We start from the raw sequence: 12,598 nt of genomic DNA on the forward strand, positions 1-12,598 counted from the left end.
GAAATTTCCTTTCTCTTCACTCTATTCCATTAAGTCCTTTAAATCCTCCGTTGAGTCCTTTAAGTCCTTTAAGTCCATTAAATTGTTTCTTTATAACTTTGCCTCAGACTTTTTATACTTTGTGTCTGAGGTCTTTCCTCCAAACCCACTTAGCGGTTACTTTCTTACTTCTTACTTTCTCTCCCCAGCTTTCCGCTATACTCCATTTTGTTCTTACCGCCGGTAGTGAATTCCTTCTCCTTTAGCCGTTTTCTCTTTTCCTTTTCGGCTGGGTCCTCCGTTAAATTTAACTTTGACTCAGTTAAATATTTTAAGCAGTCTTTATCCGCTGTATCCCAGCTTTTCTGCTGTTGTTAGAGAGCCGCCGCTTCTCACACGGAGCCTGAGGCTTCACAACATGGAGGCTGTTGCTTCCCCTTCATGCTGCAGCTCCAGCCCTGTTAAACGAACAACACGGGCGAGCTCCGGCAACATCGCAGGGTGCTTGGTCCCCCAGAATAATCCTCCTGGGGTTTTGGGGTTCACGGAGCCTTCGTGTCCCCTATAGACCTCCTTGTTGTTCGAGACCCCCCCGGAGGGCAGCCTCGCGCTCCTTTCTGTGTCCGCGGCGACCCGGAAGTCTTCTCGACTGGAGGAAGATTAAGAAAGATCTAGAAATCTGGGAGAGAATGAAACTATCCTTTCTAGGAAGGATAGCGGTAGTTAAAATGAATGTTCTGCCCAGAATGTTGTTTTTATTTCAAACAATTCCTGTACTTAGAGGTTTGAGTCGATGCAAAGAATGGCAGAGAGCTCTCGCAAGATATATCTGGCAAGGGAAAAGACCCCGAATAAAAATGAAAATATTGGTGGATAAAAAAGAAAGAGGGGGCTTCTCCATGCCGGACTTGAGTCTTTATTACGAGGCGGCATGTTTGGTATGGCTAAAGGATTGGATAAAACTGGAAAACACAGATTTATTGGATTTGGAGGGCTTTGACAACAGGTTCGGGTGGCACTCGTACCTGTGGTATGGAAAAGCCAAGATACACAGGGGGTTCTCAAATCACATCTTCAGGGGACCTATATTTCAGGTATGGGAGAGGAACAAAAATCTTCTAGAAAGAAAGACCCCATGGTGGATTTCACCAATAGAGGTACTGGCTATTAAGAAAATCAATATGGAAGAAAAGAATGCCACATATAAAGAACTTACAATTAAAACAGAACAAGGTGTCAAACTTAGACCGTATGAGGAGGTTAAAAACCAATTTACTAGCTGGTTGCAATATCACCAGGTGAATGGTTTATTGAATGAAGATAAAAAGAAAATAGGATTTGAAGATAAAAAATCTAGATTCAATGAAGAAGTGGTAGAGAGTGAGAGTAAAGCTCTATCTAAGATCTATAACATATTATTGGACTGGTACACAAAAGACGAGGAGGTGAAGGAGGTAATGATAAAGTGGGCGATGGATATCGGTCACAATATCGAGTTTGAAAGATGGTTGGAACTATGGAATAACAACATAAAGTTTACGGCTTGTATGGCATTGAGGGAAAATATCTGGAAAATGATGTATAGGTGGTATCACACGCCGGCAAAACTGGCAAAAATGTATAGATTAAAGAATAAAAGTTGCTGGAAGTGTGGAGAAGCAGAAGGTGACCTCTACCATATGTGGTGGTCTTGTAATAAAGTGAAAGTGTTTTGGGAATTAGTTTATAATGAACTTAAAAAAATCTTTAAATACACCTTTCCCAAAAAACCGGAAGCCTTCTTGCTGGCAATGCCAGGCAAAGAAATCCAAAAAGAGGACAAAATGCTATTCCTCTATGCCACCACAGCCGCAAGAACCATGTTAGCGCAAAACTGGAAAACGGAAATAATACCTAGCATAAGCGATTGGAAAGTAAAAATGGTAAACTATGCTGAACTTGCTAGATTAACAGACAGAATTCGAGATCATGATGAACAGAAATTTCAAAAAAATTGGAGTAAATATTGGAAATATATTGGAAATGAACTCTAGAAAGCACTGGCGGTTTTAGGACTAACACTTACAGAGAAAAATTAATATTTAAGATTAAAAAGAAAATACGTGATCGTGGAATTTATTTGAAACTTACCAAAAGGGTGGAAGGGAGTCCAGGGCTCTTAAATAGAGCCCAAATACAGAGAATTTTTTTGTTGGTGTATTTGTTTTTGTTTGTGCTTTGTATAAATGAGGAGAGAGAATGTAAATTATCTAGAATTAATATGTTTATTAATAAGTGTATTTTGTTTCTTTTGTTCTTTTTTCGATGTGTGTGATTGTACATTTTGAATAAAAATGTATTTAAAAAAAAAAAAAAGAAATTTGATTAATCATCATCCCCATCATCATCATCATCATCTTTTGAAATGATAATGTATTGACCAATGTTAAGTGGGAGATGGTTTAATAGGGATAACCAATGTTGTGCCCTTCAGATATTGTTGAACTCCAGTTCCCATCAGCTCCAGCCAATATGGCCAGTGATAAGGGATGAAGAGACATCTCTGGAAAATACCAAAATTCTATGAGATGCTGTCACAAATTATCTGTTTTTTTCTTCTGGCTACTTACTTGCCCTGGTGTTATTACTGGCCTATATTCAGCCAGCACAAGATGTCTCTAATCTTTGTCGCTAACATTTGTATGTACATTTGGCAAAACATATTACATTAGCTTGCATCCAAAGAGTAAAAATATATATAATGTATACACACATACATACCGGCAGCCTTGGGAGAGAACCACAAATGCAGCCAGAGCTTTATCTTCACTTTTAATAGAGTCAATTCATTTTGCCAAACGGACAAGTCATTATTTTAAAACTTATTCTATGGTTAGTGTATTCAAGCTGTGGGAACTGCTGCAGTGGAAAGCGAAAAGCAATGTTCCAGCTGCATGGGCTCTTCTCCCCTACACGTACATGTCCATTCTTTGGATCCCAGCCATTGCATACAAAATGCTTATAACATCTCTACTGCAACATTACAGAGTCCCAGCTGGGCCTGTCATCTGACCATTATCAACACATGTATATAACTAACATGAGTTAAGTTTGCAATTTTAGCTTAGCATTCAGGACTTTCTGCATCCCAGTTCCTTTAAGAATTATGGTTTTTTTTAGCCTCCTATTTCACACTTCTGTATGCTTGAAAGTGAATGAGAAAGAAAGAAAGAAAGATTGCTAAACATTGTAAGAATACAGTACCCAAAACACTATTTGAACGGTCTTGCACAATACGTGCCAAATTAAATATTTTACTTCTCTTTCAAGATAGCTATGAGCCATAGTGTGTCCAGTTTCTGTAACCATGATAAAACTCCAGTGATTAACTCTAAAATACACTAGTGCAGGCCAAGCTACACGGACTTCAGTGTTCATTGTTTATTCAAGGGATTTTACAGGTTGTCCTACAGCAGGGATTCCCAAACTTTGCCATGAACTGCTTCAGAGGTTCAGACTTCCTGCAGTTGTGCTTCCCTCTGCTGTTTCTGCCTGTGAGATGGGAAAACAATATTCATATCCTGCATACCCACTCAGTATATTCTCTAGTTGTTTGCCACTCACTCCTGTGTTGCCAGTACAATTCAGTCACATCTCGCTAGCTACAATATTGTTTTTCTAGTAGGCACCAAGATTGGAGATAAGTGCTATGTTCAGTGTTGTGTTGCTTAGCACTAAGACCTTGTGCTTAGCGCAGAGATAACTGATCTTTGCATCAGCTGACTGACAAATGGGTGTGGTTTGCCCAAAATCATTGTGGGTCAAATTCAGAGGCCTGGTGGGCTTAATTAGACTCAATGGTCAGAGGTTCGCCACCACTGTTTTACAGTTCCCTGGTGATGATTTTCATTATAGCTCTAAACATACTGATATTTTTGGTGGAATAGCAATGGTAGAGGATTCCACTAAAAAGTGCAAGCTAAGGGTTAACTTGTACTTGGGGCTTTAAAGCATTTGTGGGTGTGTTGTCAGGGGTCACTGAGGCTACAGCTCTAGTTAAAAGTGCCCATTGCATTTAGTGGATCCCACTCAGCTACCTTAGTCAAAAAACAGTGTTTTGAATGTGTTATAAACATGCAACACCAGATGGCACTGGACAGCAAAAAAAATTGAAGCGATTTTCCATAGCGTTTTTTCTTTTGTTATAACGATTTAACTTCTGACTTATTTATAGTGCCCCCCCCCCCCGTGTGTAGATCCATCCCCTGCCTGGAGATTGGGTTCATAGGCAGAGGGGGATAGCACAGCAACTGTGTAGAGCCGCAGAATATTTGTTCAGCCTTGGTTTTGTGTAAATAAAAAAGCTGTCATACCCAATAGGTGTGTTAGTTGTGTTATATTTGCCTGAGAAGGGGTTTGTGGAATAACCACCCTCATATAACCGACATACTTAAAGGTAAAGGTAAAGGTACCCCTGACCATTAGGTCCAGTCACAGACGACTCTGGGGTTGCGGTGCTCATCTCGCTCTACAGGCCAAGGGAGCTGGCGTCTGTCCCCAGACAGCTTTTGGAACATGTAGCCAGCATGACTAAGCTGCTTCTGGCAAACCAGAGCAGCGCACAGAAATGCCGTTTACCTTCCCGCCGGAGCGGTACCTATTTATCTACTTGCGCTTGACGTGCTTTTGAACTGCTAGGTGGGCAGGAGCTCGGACCAAACAACGGAAGCTCACCCCGTTGCGGGGATTCAAACCGCCAACCTTCTGATTGGCAAGCCCTAGGCTCTGTGATTTAGACCACAGCACCACCCGTGTCCCTTACCAACATGCTTAAGTCTAATTAATGCATGAAGGGGTTAATGCCATAGATTAAGCTGTCTTACTAGGCTTCGTGAGGTCACTTCCCCTTACCTTGGAAAGAAATGGGCATACAAGCCTATTCTTCAACCTCCAGTCTAAACTTGAGAAGTTCGAGGTGTGAAGAGGTCTGAGCTGGTTGTCCTAAGCTCAGACCGCATGGCTCTCACACACCACCTGAGTACCTATACCAATAATATAGGAACTTACACCAATGTAATTATGCCAAGTTTTACTGCCTGTACACATAATCTGACATTTGCAGAGTTTGTAAGTAAGCCAATTTTTAACTTACCAAATGTGTTGTCTTTTTCCTATGCTGTGGCAAGGGAAATGTTGAAAGTCAACAGAGGATATTTTAAGCTCTAACAGCCTATATTTCCATGCTTTACTTTGCTGCAAGTTTTGTGATTTTAAATTTCTGCTAGGGTTCTCTCACCAAGGCATACTTGCCTCAAACATGGATCCTGCCCTCCAGGAGTTTCTCCTTTTATATACCTCTCCCCCCACACTCTTACCACTTACATGTTACAGTTGTGCACCTGTTAGATATATGGCTTGATCTGTTTTGTTCATTTTTATCTGCTGCTTTAATCAGCCACTTCTGCAAACAATTTAAACCACATTTTGTATGCTCCAAAATAATGGAACTGAAACAAAAGATTTTTCAAAACTTCAAAATTCACCCAAATGTCCAATTGTGCTATTTGTTTTTTGATAAAATTCAAATTTTGAATGTGCAATTTTACCTCAGAATATGACAGCAGAGTTCATTAGCATCAACATAGCTGTCAACGTTTCCCTTTTTTAAAGGGAAATTCCCTTATTCTGAATAGGATTCCTCACAAGAAAAGGGAAAAGTTGACAGCATCAGTGAAGTTTAATGCTTTGCCATGGTTAAAGCAAATCCAATGAATGGACAAGGGTGGGGAGGGGAGAGGGGATTCATGCTGGAAGAGGGGAAAGAAAAGGAGGGATACTGTTCACAAAGAGACAGCACACTCCTAATTTCTAATCATGGTAAAGTCTGCACCAGGCTTACTAGGTTGGCTTATGGCTTATGGTAGCGCTCTCTCTCTCTCTCTCTCTCTCTCTGTGTGTGTGTGTGTGTGTGTGTGTGTTTTAAAGCTGTGGGTCTCTGTGATTTGATTAAACATAGAATCCTATACATATGAAATCCTTTCAAATCAGGAGGAAAAGAAGTGTGAGATGAGCTATGTTTGTTCGTGGGATGGCTTCTTCCAAGAAAGCCACACACAAAACCGCACAATCTCAACACATTTTGATTCATGTTTAAAGAGTTCTGGTGGTCTTGGAGACTTTCATAATCCTCTCAGTCTCTCCCTCACAAATAATATCACTGAATTTGCAAGCAGACAAGTTGGCAGCCCTCAAGCATTCTTAAACAAATGGGAATGAATAAGCATTTTAAAATACAAGCTCTTCCTCAATTGTAAAGGAGAAATTATTTTTTTAAAAAGAAGCCTAGATCACCAGTGTCAGGAAACAGAACCATTTAACTGTAAACACCAGTAGAGACTGGTTTGTACAGTGTGGTTTTGAAGTCTTCTGTGCACAAAGGAAAGGCACTTTAAACACTTCATTTTCTCCATTGCCTCATTAACTGCCCCATAATTTTAGGCAGATCAATATTTCCAAACATTTTAATAGATGGTGTAAGAGGAAAATGTAGAAATTCATGTCTGCTATTGCATATACAATGCCACTGAAAATGCTTGGATCCAGGGCCGGATTTAGGTTTGATGAGGCGCTAAGCTACTGAAGGTAATGGAGCCTTTTATATGTCCAGCTGTCCTTTGTCAACAACAAATTGTTGCTGTTTTTTCTGTTGAATATATGCTATATGGTAATTTATGGACCAAATAGGTATCTAAAGCCATTTGCACATAACAAAATATGTATTTTATCAAAGTAATTGTTGAACTGAAATACAATTAAGAAGAACTATATTAATAGTGAATTTGGGATTGGGTGTGGGCAAGAAAGTGGGGCCCTAAGCTATAACTTGTTTAGCTTATACATAAATCCGGCACTGCCTGTATCAAATGTGTCTTTGGAAAAATCATAATTAACACATTTGCAACTGAATAGCTTAATCAACCTATTTGGTCCTTGCAATGGCTGAGGTAATTTTGTGTGTGGAGTATATGCTAGTTATTATCAAATAATAATTACTGCACTTAGTTGAGGGGACTTTGTATCCCTTAGAAATGGAAGGTGACTTTAAGCATCACACATATCTCTTATACCATCTAGGGGTGAGGCATTTAGTGGACTGAGGCAAGCACCTCACCTCAGTGGATCTAATCCTCACTTGAGGATTAGATCAGATTCACACTTAGTATTAGCTAAGAGTTTGCTAAACAACCCAAAATGGAACAAGGCAGATCTGTCATCTTTCTCGCCATAAAAGCAAACTTTAAAAAATATTATGCTTTGGTGCATGTTCTGTACCTCTATGATGTCTTTGAGTTCTGTACTAGAAAGTGATATCCAGTGGTACCTTGGGTTAAGAACTTAATTTGTTCTGGAGGTCTGTTCCTAACCTGAAACTGTTCTTAACCTGAAGCACCATTTTAGCTAATGGGGCCTCCTGCTGCCGCTGCTGCACGATTTCTGTTCTCATCCTGAAGCAAAGTTCTTAACCCGAGGTAATATTTCTGGGTTAGTGGAGTCTGTAACCTGAAGTGTATGTAACCCGAGGTACCACTGTAATTTCTGTTTCTCCCTTATGCAGCTGATCCTCCTTGTGATGTGGCCATCTAGTGTTTATTTGCGTGGACAGGCGGAGTCCCCAGATCCCGAGTGGTCCCCCCCGTCATGTGGAATAACGACTCTAGACAACGTGCTATGGGATTAAATTGGCCACAACTTTATTAAATTTCAAATGTGGGTAGACCTTGGCTCAGGCATTGGGCATTCTCCCTCCCTAGTCCCCAGCCGGGGACCTAGGGAGCATCAGGGTTATCCAGTGTGTGTGTGAGGGATGGGCCGGCTCTGGAGAACATATGTTCAAGCAGAGATAGCCGCCCCCGTTACGCCGCCGCCGCCGCAGGGGAGAGCAATGACGACCTTTCGGCGTACGGCCAAAGCCTCCCTTCAAAAACCCCTTTAACGGGGAACCCTGGTATCGCCGCCGCAAAGAGGAAGATGGACTAAAGGATTCCGCCCAAGGCCTGATACCGCCAAAGTTGTGACGTTTTGCTACGGGAAAGGCGAAACCTGCCAATGCAGGGAAATTCCTTTCCGGCCCTTTAACAGCGACCTTAACATAGCAGCGCCCGCATACCTGTGGAGACAGGTTAACCTGCAAAACCTATGAAGAAAAGATAACCTGCAAAAGAAGGCATTAACTGAGGGTGGGTAGGGTGGGAGAAGCTCTGGAGCCAAGTGAGGATTAACAATTAAGATCCACCCTCTATTGTGTGGGCAGGTAATCCCTCCCCCTACCTGGCCTGGTTTCCCTGGCAACGCTTCCCCCAGGTGGGATTGGACAACTCACTGGGGTAGGCGGGGACCTCCAGGTATCCCACCTGAGGGAAGGCAAAGCCTATGCTGATGGGGCCACTCCAGATCCAGGGCTGCACGCGTCCCCGCAAAGGGCGCCCCCCGTTTTAAGTGGGGAGCGGTCATTACCTCTGTTCAAAGAAGATTAATTAAGTTTTTTAAGCCTCCTCTGGTCTTCATAGTTGAAGCTGTCATCCTAGTAGATTTTACATCCTCTACATCACAACTATTACTTCATGTTGGGCATATTTGCTGCACAGATCCCTCTCCCCACTGGTCAATAATTGGTTCTAATAGTGTAATCCTATGCATGCCTACTCAGAAGTAAGACGCACTGAATTCAATGAAACTTACTCCCAGGTAAATCTATATGTATGATTGTGCTGCTAGACAGTTTCCTGAATGCCTTCAAGTGTTCTGTAAAATATTTGTAAAAAGTTGTTTACTACTTTCAGTTCCCAAAGAGTGCTATTTCATTTATATTAGCTCAATAAGCAGTTTATTTTAAGGGATTAATATAGATTAAACAGAACTCTGAAGAAGCTGAAATATGGATTTAAAATACCAACTTTGCTCATTAATGGAGTGTTTCCCCTCTAAATGAAGAGACCAAGATTTGGATTTCAAATATACATATGAGATATGAATTCTATAGCACTTCATACTCTGAAAAGTGATATTTTGATTTATTATAATATAGCTCAAAAAAGCCTTAGCAGAAAATTGATAATATGTTAACTGGTTTAAAATGAAAAGAACAATTACATAAGTTGTTATTATTCTATAAAATGTAACCTTAAGGTAAATGCTTTCCCCCGTCCAAGGCACTTTTCAAGGCTTGCATGAACCTAATTATATTTTGGCTGTACTTTTTTCCCCTCTTAAAAAAAAAATTAGTTTTGTGCTTTCTTTTCTGTTAAATGCCTTCATTTTGCAAAACACTTTTCCTCTTAATTTAAATCATATTCTTTTCAAGAAAACATGTGTGCTTCCCTGTCCCTTGTGTTGCTATGGAAATCAAAGCATGTGTTATATAAGTAAATATATTTTGTGCCTGCAGATAATTATTTTACACTTCCTAAAACTCTTAAGATGGTCAAAGAAAAGCACCTGCACCTACCTAGGAAATATTTCAACAGCAACAGAGAGACCAGATTGTTATTCTCCATGTCGCTGCCTGCATTCTTTCAACTGAGGAGCATACAAGCCCTTGTTGTACAATAAGGTGTGACTCACCTTCACATGTTCCTAAGATTAAAAGCAGTTTTGCACATAGTATTGCAAACATGGAGGGTTCTCTCAATGAAGTTTGGATCCCTGAAAATGCAGTGTTCCTGATCATGTGCAGAGAGTTCTCCATCCATACGTGCAGAATCTGAGGATGATTCAAATACAAATTTTATAAACAAACAAACAAACAAACAAACAAAAACACATCAAACAAATAAAACACGCAGGTTGGGACTCATAGCCCAACTCCTCAAACCCAGGACATTTGAATACGGCTCTAGAGCATGTTTAAGGAGTATCTAAAATGTCCATATCTATTGTACATATGTGCCCACAAAGTTCTTACCAGTACTCTTATATTTGTTTTATTTGCTTTCTGTGTTTAAATAGGGTGGCCATGTGTGTTCCTTTACAGAGGACAGCCTTCTCGTTGAAGAGCTGTGAGAGGGCAGTCCTCTGTTCAAAGGAGCCCTCTGCTTGAAGAGCTCTCTGGTCACAAGAAATGTGAGCAGAATCCTTGAAGTTGCCCATCAATAGCTAACACCTGGACAACAGGCTTATCTGCCACACTGTACACCTGGTTACCCTCTTCCTCATCATGGTGAGATATATTGTATTTCAGTTTAAATCATAGTGAAAATTTCTCAGTTGGAACCTTTAATATAAATTGTTGTTGTTGTTTAGTCGCTTAGTTTTGTCCGACTCTTCATGACCCCGTGGACCAGAGCACGCCAGGCACATAAATTATAATGTAAATTATAATGTAAATTATAATGTAAATATAATAATATAATATAAATTAGCACATGCCAATTTTATTGAAATCTGTGTCACCCTGTGGTCTTCTGCTTTGGTGATCTGTAAGTGTTCACACTGTATTGAATGCATTTGTGTCTTTTCACACCAGCCAGGTGTGCACTGAATACAATTTGAACATTGGAGTTCATTCGCACATGCATGGACCTTATTTTTTTGACTTTCAGCTGAACTGTCTTTATTGAACATTTTTGCATGTGCAGTTATATGAAAGTTCTCATGGCAGTCTTTGATGTGGGATGGTTGTTTCACACATGGAAGTGAGGCATCTAATCATAGCCTGCATTTTTATAAAGGCTTGATCAGGGCCTGTATTTTAAAATGAGCTTAAAGATTTTCAAATGTTCATGCCAGGCAGAAGACCAGCTGCCTAAGAACCTTGGCAAGATGTTTATTCTCCTGGACAAGGGGGCCCCCTGATTTATAGCAGAAAACAATTCTCAAAGTCAAAGGGAATTACAGGCTGACAGCCAAGGTTACACTGACCCTACATATTACAGAAGATAAAAAAAGAGATAAACATAATTAAGAGTGGGTAAATAGTAAAATAAAACCATGTGCCTCCCATTAAACTTGAGCCATATTTTCCTAAGGTTGAAAGGTCAAGAGGAGTGAAAAAGACAACTGGCTTGGCTGGAGAAGAGGTTTTCTTTCTATCTTATTTTGAGGCTGGAAACTGTTCCTTCTTTTTTTACTTTGAAAAGGTTTATTCTTCTAAAAAGCTATCTATGTTATGTATTAAATATATTGGCTTAAATGTAATTATGCAAAGGAATTAGAAGCTAAGAAATGTTAAATCCTTATGCTAGATTCTTATTTCATATAGTTGGAAGAGATCACAGGGGCCATCAGCCACCAGCCCAGCCCCTCCTGCCAAGCAGGAAATATCATTAGAGCACACATATGGTTATCTGTTTAAAGACCTTCAAGAGAAGGAGATCTTTCAATGATGATGTGAATTCAAGATCCTTGACATCTGTTTAAGATAAAAATTTGAGATTAAACCATTTGTTTTGGAGGGCAATAGGGCGAGGTGAGCTGGTAATTAAGGTTCCTTGTTGAGACACATGTAAGATATATTACTACTTATTTGTCATTTATAGATAGAAGAATATATATCTTTTTGTTTCCCATAAAAGGGCATGAGGAAATGGGTGTATCTTTTGTGATTGGTTCTAGCAAACAGCCAATAGGAATTTCAACCAGGCTGATTGGACAGAGGCAGCCACAGGAGGAGCAAGGGGGCTGGATTAAGGAAATATAAGTGCTGGCCAGAATGGCAGGAGGCCAGGCCAGAGCTTGGTAACCATATACCACTGTGCCTCATATTTATTTGTCTGACAAATAAATTATTATTTTAATTTCTCTATTGCTGCGTTGAATATTTCATTCCAGCTAAGCGTTAACCACAAGCAGGGTGCTACAGAAGTAAACCTTGATCTTTTAGTCAGTGAAAAAGTTGGATATGGTTGCAGAAGAACATCAGTAGTTCATTGTAAATCAGAAAAAGAAACCGCTAGTTCACAAATTTGACATATAGGAGGGAAGAAGAGGGGTATGTGGGCTGTGAAGAATTTTCTCCTGCTACAGCAACTACTGGGTATGCCAGTGGAGGTCATCTTATTATGGACACAACTTTTAGATGACACTGCATTCACCTCTATTGTCACAAAGGCTAGAGATATGGTCCTTATAGAAATGAAAGCGGATTGTTAGCGATCAGAAGCCTGTATTTCATTTTTGGGCTGGAAATCAAATTCTGCACTTCACAGTTCATTATTGTCCCCTGTAGATCTTTGGCTGAAGTTTTCCATTCTACCTCCTGAAGCATTTCCTACCGTACATGTTCTTTTTTTTTTAAAGCAGGGGATATAGAATGTTGTTACAGAACTTCTTATGTTCCTAAGACCTTGGAAGCAGCCAATAAATCTTTCCTGCCATTAGAAATCTGCAATGTAATCTCCGATGGTGTACAGATTGCAGATTGCCTCCAGATGTTTAACTTGCAATGGGAAGCCATCCCCTACCTGTATGATTCAAACAATGCAAGAAGTAACTATTTTGCCAATAGTGGGAGGGTGGGAGGAAAGCAGGTGTTGAATGCATAAAGCTGGGTAAATAACAGCCATGACTTTATTAAGCATACTACCCAGTGCCACCTCCAAGTTTTGAGGTCACTTGGGCAAGATGCCTTTAGTGTGGCTTTCTC

The 12,598-nt window shown here is 40.2% G+C and overlaps 1 long non-coding RNA gene across 1 annotated transcript in view; it reads left to right on the forward strand.

Annotated features, from left to right (window-relative positions):
* The window catches only part of LOC307204189, an 81,042-nt gene extending 68,706 nt beyond the window's left edge, over positions 1-12,336 (forward strand). Inside the window, exons 3-4 of the long non-coding RNA XR_013833521.1 lie at positions 9,964-10,174; positions 12,253-12,336. This is a non-coding gene — a long non-coding RNA (uncharacterized lncRNA). The remainder of the gene's footprint in view (positions 1-9,963; positions 10,175-12,252) is intronic.
* The last annotated feature ends 262 nt before the right edge of the window (positions 12,337-12,598 follow it).

The sequence above is a fragment of the Podarcis cretensis genome (assembly GCF_951804945.1).
Source record: "Podarcis cretensis genome assembly, chromosome: 1".
Classification (NCBI taxonomy): domain Eukaryota; kingdom Metazoa; phylum Chordata; class Lepidosauria; order Squamata; family Lacertidae; genus Podarcis; species Podarcis cretensis.